The sequence below is a fragment of the Lytechinus variegatus genome, chromosome 4 (assembly GCF_018143015.1).
Source record: "Lytechinus variegatus isolate NC3 chromosome 4, Lvar_3.0, whole genome shotgun sequence".
NCBI classification, from domain to species: domain Eukaryota; kingdom Metazoa; phylum Echinodermata; class Echinoidea; order Temnopleuroida; family Toxopneustidae; genus Lytechinus; species Lytechinus variegatus.
In genome coordinates, this window is record NC_054743.1 from 58,117,797 (window position 1) to 58,129,522 (window position 11,726).

Sequence of the window (11,726 nt, forward strand, 5' to 3'; positions counted from 1 at the left end):
TTTCTTCCTTTTTAACACATCCATATTATTGGTACATGGAGGGGAGACAATTCTCTGCATACTCATAGATTATTCTTCTGCGGTTCTGCCAACGGTAAGAAGCAAAGAGCAATGTTCATTCCTTTTGTTTACCTGATAATGTGCATGTGATGGAATGTACAGGGGATAATTCATGTATTCACTGTACAAGCACATTGGGGTCAGCAGTATTGATTCAACATTAAAGTACGGAGTGCACTGCACATGAAAAGCAAGCAGTGGGACTGAAGTCAAACTGTGCATACAGTATTACAATTGTATCTGTGTTTGTGTTTGTCATTAAAGACCCTGACCGGTGTAAAAACAATCATATATTAAAAGAAAGGCAATGATTCATACAATACAAATATACCAAAAATATTCTATACATCTCCTTCCATTTTTAAGAAATATTAGATAAAAATCAAAGAAACTGCTCTTCCAAAGTACGCTTCGATTGAGCACCCCACGTCGCCTGGAAAGGATGACGTCATGTTGTGTCTGGAGGGTTGCGATTCCATAGGTTTGTGTACAAAAGCATGGGGTATTTTCTTCCATTTCTATATTATGAATCCAATTTTTTTCCGTTTTCAGATGAAAATGGCACTCACAATTATTCACTGTTGAAATTGATGGAAACCTACAACTATTCACTGCCTTTTTTGTGACTTCTTTGTTTGGCTCTTATTGGGCCTAAATTGCTATGTCAGGAAAAGTCGTGATACATGATCTGAATGCAGATAGATTTGAAATCTACACCAAATAAGCAGGAAATAAAAAATGGCAAAAACTAGTTCAAAACTGTAGATTTCATAATTTAAGCATGTAGGAAAAAATATATGTGATATCACTCTGTGATGGAAGTGAAGAAAACGAAATGCGTAATCTGGAAAGCAAAAAAATAACCCAGTTTTTCTGTGTACAAACCTATGGAATCGCGACGCTTCTTACACAACGTGACGTCACGGTCTCGAGGCATTTGAAAAGCACAATAAAGCCTATTTTCTAAGCCGGGTTCGAAGCCCGATACTTGGAATATTCTTAAGCAAAATACTCAGCTGGGAAGGGTGAAAATGAATCAAGCTCACAATGCTGTGTTTAGTACCTTATAAGCTTTCGATTGGTATATAATTTGTCAATTTCATTTTTGGGTCCGGTCTGGGTCTTTAAGACTTGATCTTTGCCAGATTACTATATGTAATTCAGGGCCTATGTAACAAAAAAGGTTTGTGAATGATCATTATAGGGTTGAATTTATGATTGATTGCATTGGCCATTATATGCAATCAATAAATCCGACTGTCCATTAATTTCTGAGCTTTTTGACACAGACCCAGGTTCATAAAAGAAACATTAAAGGACAAGTCCACCCCAACAAAAACTTGATTTGAATAAAAAGAGAAAAATTCAACGAGCACAACACTGAAAATTTCATCAAAATCGGATTTACAAAAGACAGTTATGGCATTTTAAAGTTTTGCTTATTTTCAACAAAATAGTTATATGAACGAGCCAGTTACATCCAAATGAGAGAGTTGATGACATCACTCACTCACTATTTCTTTTGTATTTTATGATATGATATGAAATATAAATATATTTTGATTTTCTCGTCATTGTCTTGTAAAATGAAGTTTCATTCCTCCCTAAACACGTGGAATTCCATTATTTTAACATTTTGGGCTTCAGGCAAGGAGGTCCTAATTGTCAAATTCGTAAAAATTGAAATATTGTATAATTCAAACAATAAAAACAAAAGAAATAGTGAGTGAGTGACATCATCGACTCTCTCATTTGGATGTAACTGGCTCGTTCATATATAACTATTTTGTTGAAAATAAGCGAAACTTTGAAATGTCATAATTTTCTTATTTTACATCCGATTTTGATGAAATTTTCAACATTGTGCATGTCTGATTTTTCTCTATTGATTCAAATCAACATTTTTCTGAGGTGGACTTGACCTTTAAACTTTGAAGAGTGTAGAAAAATCTGCTTTTGCCCCCTCCTACATGTACACCCTAGCGCTACCATTTGCATTTCATCATTCTTTAATGTCATCTTTATGATTGTATGAAAACAAAATGATTATGGGCACTATACACATTGATTTTTGTCTCACCTGCGAAGCAAAGTGAGACTATAGGCGCCGCTTTTCCGACGGCGGCGGCGGCGGCGTCAACATCAAATCTTAACCTGAGGTTAAGTTTTTGAAATGACGTCATCACTTAGAAAGTATATGGACCTAGTTAATAAAACTTGGCCATAAGGTTAATCAAGTATTACTGAACATCCTATTAGAGTTTCATGTCACATGACCAAGGTCAAAGGTCATTTAGGGTCAATGAACTTAGACCATGTTGGAGGAATCAACATCGAAATCTTAACCCGAGGTTAAGTTTTTGAAATGTCATCATAACTTAGAAAATATATGAACCTAGTTCATGAAACTTGGACATAAGGTTAATCAAGTATCACTGAACATCCTGCATGAGTTTCACGTCACATGACCAAGGTCAAAGGTCATTTAGGGTCAATGAACTTTGGCCGAATTGGGGATATCTGTTGAATTCCCATCATAACTTTGAAAGTTTATGGATCTGATTCATGAAACTTGGACATAATAGTAATCAAGCATCACTGAAAATTTTGTGCAAGTTTCAGGTCTCATGATTAAGGTCAAAGGTCATTTAGGGTCAATGAACTTTGGCCGAATCGGAGTATCTGTTGAATTACCATCATAACTTTGAAAGTTTATTGGTCTAGTTCATTAAAATTTGACATTAGAGTAATCAAGTATCACTGAACATCCTGTGCGCATTTCAGGTCACATGACCAAGGTCAAAGGTCAATGAACTTTGGCCGAACTGGGTGTATAGATGTTGAATTACCATCATAACTTTGAAAGTTTATGGATCTGATTCATGAAACTTGGACATAATAGTAATCAAGCATCACTGAAAATTTTGTGCAAGTTTGAGGTCTCATGATTAAGGTCAAAGGTCATTTAGGGTCAATGAACTTTGGCCGAATCGGAGGTATCTGTTGAATTACCATCATAACTTTGAAAGTTTATTGGTCTAGTTCATTTAACTTGGACATTAGAGTAATCAAGTATCACTGAACATCCTGTGCGCATTTCAGGTCACATGACCAAGGTCAAAGGTCAATGAACTTTGGCCGAATTGGGTGTATCTGTTGAATTACCATCATAACTTTGAAAGTTTATGGATCTGGTTCATGAAATTTGTACATAAGAGTAATCAAGTATCACTGAACATCCTGTTCGAGTTTCAGGTCACATGATCAAGGTCAATGAACTTTGGCTATGTTGGGGGTTTTTGTTGAATAACCATCATATTGGTCTCGTTCGTAAAAAGTGGACATAAGAGTAACCATGTATCACTGAACATCTTGTGTGAGTTAGAGTAGTATTCAAAGTCAGCACTGCTGCTATATTGAACCGCGTGATGCAGGTGAGATGGCCAGAGGCATTCCACTTGTTGTTATGATTTCTTCTGAATTTTATCTACATGCATATTCATTATCATTCTACAGTAGCTCCATGCTCAATGGACACCTATGAAAACTTGCTGTATATCATTTACATGTACCACAAGAAAGGATCACCATTCGTTGGTAAATTCACTCGTAACTTGTAAAAGTTACCATTTTGGTAACTTTGCCATCAAATGGTAGCTCCTCTCAAATCCTTGATTCTGATTGGCTGTTGATCAGCGTTACTATGGTGTTTACCACTGAATGTCAAAGTCACTATAATAGTAACTTTATCCAACAGGGCCTAGGTTTTGACTGTTCATGTACACTTGGGAATTACGGTACTGTTCTCAGGTTATACATGTAGATCACATACGATCATTTGATGAGCAGTAATCACACGTTGTTTGTATCTATTGATTTTCTTGTATATAGTGCGTCCCAGAAAAAACGAAACCGAGATTTGGCGATCATTTATCATTACTTAATCATAAATAAAATAGACAAATGACCTACCAATTTAAAGCTTAGAATCTCCTCTTTCATCTGATGTTACTTAAATTATTTCACATTCACGCATGAGTGAGCAAAAACAATTTGAAAAAAGGATACCAAAAACTCATTTGGCGGGGGGTATCTGGGTTTAAAAATGAAAACCACATTTCTGAAAAGTTCAATATCTCCTCTTTAATTTGATACCTAAATTACAGAAAATGGTCAAGAAATAAAAAAGTTCTGGTCATTTGAAATAAGGCTTGAATTTCAATAATTTCATAAAATGAAGAGGTTCTCCAGGCTGGCTTTCAAACTCTCTCGACACTCTGTTTTGTTGACGATCAGCCATGCATTAAAACTTTTGTTCACCATACGACATGTACGAAAGCTTCTGTGGGAAACCGGTGAAAACACGTTTATCTCATGAAATTATGGAAATACAAGCCTTATTTCAAATGATCAGAACTTTTTTATTTCTTGACCATTTTTTGTAATTTAGGCACCAAATTAAAGAGCAGATATTGAACTTTTCAGAAATGTGGTTTTCTTTTTGAAACCCAGATACCCCCCGCCAAATGAGTTTTTGGTATCCTTTCTTCAAATTGTTTTTGCTCACTCATGCGTGAATGAGAAATAAGTTAAGTAATATCAGATGAAAGAGGAGATTCACAGCTTTAAATTGATAGGTCATTTGTCTATTCTATTTATGATTAAGTTATGAAAAATGACCGCTAAAACTCGGTTTCGTTTATTCTGGGACGCACTGTATAGGCCTCGTGTAGGTTATTTACAAGGTCATAATATTAATACAGAGTGTCAAAATTGTCCACCTGATATAAAGAAAGATAAATGAACAAGGCTATCTTCTTATACATGTGCTACTTGTTATTTCCATTGAATTTTAGTGTACATGTAAATATAAACTATAGGTTAAAAAAAGAATAAGTGACAATATGATATCATTAGAGGAAAAGCAGAGAGAAAGAAAAAAAGAGAGTTAGAGATACATGTATGTAGAGAGTGCAAGATAGAAACAAAGAGAGAAGGAAAGAAAGAATTGGCCCTGTGTGTATTTAAAGAACTCATCAAGCATGAAATGTGTTCATTGAAATTAAATATATGAACCATATATAAATGTCATTACGCTTTATGCCCTTTTACTTGGTTAGCTGGATATATGCATGGTCTATGTGTGTACATGTATCATCCAAACTTGATCTGCTTGCTACACTGTATGTATATGTGTATATGATTTGCTAATGCTTGCTTTTGAGAGTAATACACTGAGCTCACAACATACATTTTATATTTATTATCTTTCAAATTTTATATAATAAAAAGAGTGAATTTGGCTTTTAATATTGTCATTATTTCTCAAATCCTCTTTGTGATGTAAAATGAAGATAGCCTGCATGTACACTACTGCTTGTTATCAATGCAAAGAAATTAACAATGACGTTTCATCCCTCTTATTATATTGAAATCTATTAGAAGTAATGTCTTTTTAGACTTGCAATCTTGAACAAATTCTCTTGTGTAGGCTTTTAGACATGATAGAGAGATGCATACGAAAGAGATAGTAATACTATACATGTAGGTCTTTAGGAGTACTTCCAACTTGCATATGTACATGTATCTCGTACAGTATGATAGTGGTATTACGATGAGGGTACGTATTGAACTGTGTTTGCCCTCCGTACAGTGCACAGAGAGAGGCACAGGTGTCGATACTTTAGGCGAGAAATAGGAGTTGCGTTGCGTACAGTATTTTTGGCCTACCTTAGCAGAGGCCCTTGTGCTGATATACATGTAAGATGTCTGTTTGGAAGATGGAAGCAATTGGAGATGATATCCTCCAGGGAAAATGGCGATTTCAAGCTCTGACCATGCATTCTAGAAACTACATATGGATTTTATATCAAACGAGATTGAGGGGATAGGTTGATTACCCTGACACTAGATCTACATGTAGAAGTTAAAGATTTGAATTTAAAGCTTAGAGATTTGAATTCAAAGTTAAGTTGTTTGAATTGGAATCCTTTGGGATTGAAAACCTAAATCTGTAGATAGGTACTGAATCAAATCGTGGATAGGTCCATGATCAAATCCAGAATTCAAGTGGACACTTTACAAGTATTACAGCTGATCTAGAGTTCCTTTGAGTTTGTGTTGGGTGTGACATGTTTGGTGTTGCTGGTGGTGATGAGGAGATGGTGATGATGACTTTGGTGATGATGAGAATGATGGTGGTGATGATGATGCTGTTTCACAGTTATCTCTATAATTATCCTCCAAAACAAACCACCCTTCTTGCATGTATTCTTGAATATTAACTTCAATTGCTCAATAAATAATATGATAATTATAATAGTCCACTTTTATACAGCGTCATACAGTTATACATGTCTAAGTGTTCTGGAGATACATTTACATGTATGTTATTACCCCGGTCATCGGATTCTATCAGTCATTCCTACACACAATGTATGCACATCCTCCACTCCCTGGGAAATATTCCAGCCAGTCACCGTTGGGTCGCAAAGACTACTGGATGAGCTTCATTGAATTTCAAATCCTACCGGCTACCCATTTAGCACCTGGGTTGAGCGTGGCGAAGTGTGGATTAATGCCTTGCCAAAGAATGCTAGACCTCGGTGGGATTTGAACACACGACCCCCTGTTTACAAGGCGAGAGTCAGACCCACTACGCCACGGCTTTTCAATGCCTGACCATTCAATTCATAATATCTTCCAGTTCATCTCTCTCTGCTCACTGAGGGAGGCAGCTTGTTTACCCTGTATCACGATACATATATCTCAGTCATCTCTCGGTTGCTATGAGAAGCTCACTGGAGTACTGGTTTGAGATGGAATTATAATTGTGAAGGGGGAAATGGTATCGCACGACCAGGGTGTGAAGGTATGGCAGCTGGTTTAACACTCAGAGCAACCGTCTCTCTTCTTACTATCCAAACTATCTATTTCCCCATCTCGTATTTAAAGGTGTCAATCGGAACTTAAAGGGGCCTGTCTTACAAAGACTTGCATTGATCGGATCAATTGCAACTATGGAAAGCCAGCAAAGTCAACATATAAAATGCATGTTCAATTTTTTTTTCTAGATATACATATTCATTGACTTCTTGACAATTCAGTGTGCTTCTTTTTGTTTAAAAAAGACTTAAATTTTTTTTGTAGGAAATATTATGACAATACTAGATTTCTATAGAATTTCTTTACCACTGATTACTTCTTTGAGGGTTTTACAACAAATAAAGAGAGTTTGATCACAAAATATGCAACGATTTGAGATCTAGTGTGTTTTTTTTGTCTTAAGGCACCGTTTTTACTGTGCAATATGCAGGAGGATAGTCCAGTGGTGCTAAAAGGTTTCAGTGAACCCCACCAGAAAATGCATTCATTCATGCTGAGTGTTGAATGTAGACAATAACACTGCAATGTTTAGCAAGCCCAGAGATATAAACTTAATTGAAAAGGAATGTAATATTTTATCACCTGACTTCACAATTGTATATCTACAACACGACAGAACTTGAACACTTGAAATATGTTCATTATCTGGTGGGTTCACTATTTTAGCACCACTGTATATAAAGAGAGAAATCTAGAGCGAGAGTACATTGTAGTAATATCCGAATGACAAACATGGTAAAGCAGCTCATTAGATGATACAATGTTTATTTTCTCCTTCCTAAGACTGACTTGAGCAAACATTCGTGATGTAATGAGATCACAGAAATAGAACCATGTTCCTTGGTTATAATGAAGATAAATTGCCAATTCGTCCACTGCCAACTTGTCCACTCACCATATAGTCTACCTTCATTTAGTCTATTAAGTCCATCAAAAATGATCAGTAACATCTTAGAACAGTATTACTGAAGAACAAGACAAAAGGTGGTTTCAGACCGCCTCGAAGTTCGCCAGTTCCAGGTATTCTCTGATCGGGAAATTTACCCCGATCAGAAAATACCAGGTATTTTGGTAATGTGAAAGCAAACTACGCGTAATTTCCCCGAAAGAAAATACCCGCTAAATAGTAGGTACTTGACGAAATTACGAGAACTTTCGTGGGGATTTTTCCAAGGTCGCAGGTATTTTGGCAATGTGAAAGCAAATTACGGGAACTTTTATCCCAGCGTGTCGTTGGGCGCGGCGGCGTGGGTGGCTGCTGGGCTAGTGATTTTGAATCTCCCACCTTGCCTGCTTATCAGACCACACTGCGCATGCTCGTAACTTCGGGAACTTATCCCGAAGGATGTGTTTCGGGGAGGTGTGAATGCAGGAAAAATTAACGGGTATTTTTTAGCCTTAAAAAGTTCTCGTAATTTAACGGGGATTCTTGTGATCGAGGCGGTTTGAAACCACCTAAAGAGGCCACTGACCCAAGTTTAATAGATAAAATTGTTTATCCCACCGCTGCCACCAAAGATGTGATTTTGTAAGATTTATGCTGCATTCATGGGAGGGGGGGAGGGGATGAGACTTACCTCTCCCAGAGGCTCCTGTACAAAACTCCAAATCAAGGGGGGGGGGGGGGACATGCACCCTCCCCCTCCTGGATAGCTGCCAGTGGCTGCCATCAATATAATACTTCAGTCAGACCTGTGAAAGCGACAAATGATATCATGTTTAATATCACCATTGACATACAATCAGTGTGTTAGGAGTTGGTTTCACATCATATTGTGTTTGGATCTATATGCAAGGTATATGTATACATGTATGTAACAGTTGTTTATCACCATCAGAGTTGGGAACAATTTTGTATAAAAAATAATTATGTTACAGTTCTATTTGCTCCCTTCGGATGGATTTTTTTCATACAGAAGTAAATCACTTTGGTGTTACATGTAATTTCAACATGTCCAAATTGCTGTCAGATCCATCTAAATTGCCAGAAGAAAATTATTAAAAGAATCAAAGTTGACATAATTTTTTTTTTCACAATTTTGAAAAGGACCTACTACATTATAGATGTTTTTAAAGAAATATTACAAGTTCTTTGCTTTCACAATTTAGGGGTCCCAAAACTATCACTTGTGAAATACTCATGCATACAAGTATAATTTCGTTTTAACTTTATTATATGCAGGTAAAACCACATTTTTGTGCATGAATGTATAAACTCCACACAAATCACCACTCTGTCTTTCAATGTGTGTTAGTCGTGTCTGTAGTGCGTGAAATAGTTTTTCTATTCAATCCTATACATCCCAATTCTTTTCAATGTATCTATTCTCTCTCCCCATTTCCTTTTCTCTCCCTTTTCCCAATTTTGTCTGGTCAATTTGAGGTCTCTTCAGACTTTCTTTTGTCCTGACTTGATATATTTCTGGTTTGTGGTAAACTAGTCGATCTCTTTTCTATTGTGGACCTGAGGAATAAAACCTCTCTTCTGTTTGGTATGTGCAGCAGTTCATTTACTTCAATAACTCCATACATCTACTTGATTTGCTAGTTCAGCCCTCTGGACTGCCATACCCGAATAGAACTCCCAAGGATTTAAAAAGCGCGAGCGCGCCCTCTCCCGTTCAGGCTTACTACCCATGATCACCGCGCAACTAGCGTCCATCTTCCTCTTTTGCTTTCGGCAAGCCACCTGTCAAGACGTGCTCAGATAAGTCTCCTAAGAGCTCAAATCTTTTTGAGCTTTGGTATATTATTTTCGCTTATCTGTGGTGCATTCTCCCTTTTAATTTCAATCTTTCCATTTGTGTGTAAGATTGTGTTCAGAATTTACACTTGGCGTGACTTTTTAGACGTGTTTTTGATGACACTTAAATTGTTTTCCTAACGTTTGAGTTCTCGTCGCGCCGCATCGCTAGCGCGTTCGCGAGGCACCGGGCTTGGCCTGCCTACGTGGCAGCAAGCTTTCACCACCTGTCATGGTTATTGTTCTTCACGTTCAAAGCGTGGTGGCTTTTGGTGCCGTTTTTGAATTAAATTCTAGACAGCCTCTACACTTTGTTGTCGAGGGTGTTATTGTTATTTCTTTTTGCAGGTTGGGATCTTCAACTCTTTTCCTTCCTTGCTTTCTGGAATTGATTTATTTAGATTTTCGATTGATTATTGATTGATTAATTCTTCAATTCTCTTTCTTTTCTGTTCTGAATAAATTTCTTAATTGATATTTTATTCACAGGCGGATCTTAAAGCTCAATTCCTTTTTCCTTCTGTTCTGAATAAATTTCTTGATTGATATTTTATTCACAGGCGGATCTTAAAGCTCAATTCCTTTTCCTTCTGTTCTGAATAAATTTCTTGATTGATATTTTATTCACAGGCGGATCCTAAAGCTCAATTCCTTCTCCTTTCTGTTCTGAATAAAATTCTTGATTAATATTTTATTCACAGACGCTTCGGGGATTGTTTAATTCGGCTTACGCAATTATACCTGATGATTGTTTGGTTATTCAATCCCCCCTAAAAAAAAAAAAAAAAAAAAAAAAAAAATTTTTGTTCTTTACAGGTGGGGTCTCCTTCCTGTTAGAAATTTTTTTGACCTGTCCCGGAATTGTTTTCTTCGTTCAATTCCCTCTTCCCTCCTAGTCTTATATATTTTTTTATTTCGACAGGCGGGCTCTACGTTTCCCTTTGAGGATTTACTGTGTCGTTCTTCCTCTTGGAATCGTTACTAGAGACGTTCCTCCTTCCTCCTGTTCTGAATTTCTTTACCTTTCCACAGGAGGTTACTTTTTTTTTTCCTCTTGGAAATTATCGTAAAATTTCTCTTATCTAGGAATTATTTGTCTCTCAATCCCTTTTTCTTCCTGCTCTGAAATGCTTGTTTTTGTGTTTCTTCGCAGGTGGAAACTTCGTTCTCTTCTGAACTTGCATTCATTTTTGAATTTTTGTTTCGAATTTTCCTTCGGGCACAATAAAAGAGAATATAGTAGGGGAACCTTGTAGGAGTTTCTTTTTTCAAAATCTCCGACCTCCTTTTTATTTTCTTACAGGCAGATACCTAAACTATTCTTAGGTTCTTCTTCCTCCCTACCCCTCCCCTCTTGTTTTGTTCTGTTTGCTCAAACAAACTCCTTTTAGGAGGAGGGAAAGACCACTCCGGTCTCCACTTTTAATCTAAGCGAGATCTTTGTAAAAAAAAAAAAAAAAAAAGAAAAAGAAAAATTCTTGTTTTTCCTTTTTCAGGGTAGAGAGAGGTATCTTTGAATGGGACTAACACAGCCCCAGAGGACCTGGTGCCCTCCACGGGGACCGTCCCGATTGCAAGTTACAGAAGTCGGCCGCCTCCAGGCGAGCAGGAGGGACGCCGCGGTGAGCGCCCAGCGGCGGTGAGTATGAGGGTGCGTCGATCAGCATTCCGAATTTGCGGTCGGATGCTAAGAGAAGGAAGGCCGAGACTGTGGTGCCAAGGTCTCGGACAAAGGAAAAAGTGGTAGCCAAGGCTTCCAAGCCTAAACTAGGTCCTGCCGCCGCAGCACCCATAGGGCTATGCGACCCACCGGCTACCGGGTCACCAGAAGTCCGGAGGGAGAGTGCGGTTCTCTCCCCCCGGCACAGGTCAGGATCTCTGCCGTATAAGTCGTCCTCCGTTGACAGCATCGGGAGAGATCGCCCAGCCCCTGACCGCGAGAGGCGTCACACAGACTGTAACCACAATCTGATCGTGACCACAATCTGACCCCGTCAGATTCGGGTGAAGTTTCGTTGTTGGCGGCCGCCCTGCCAGG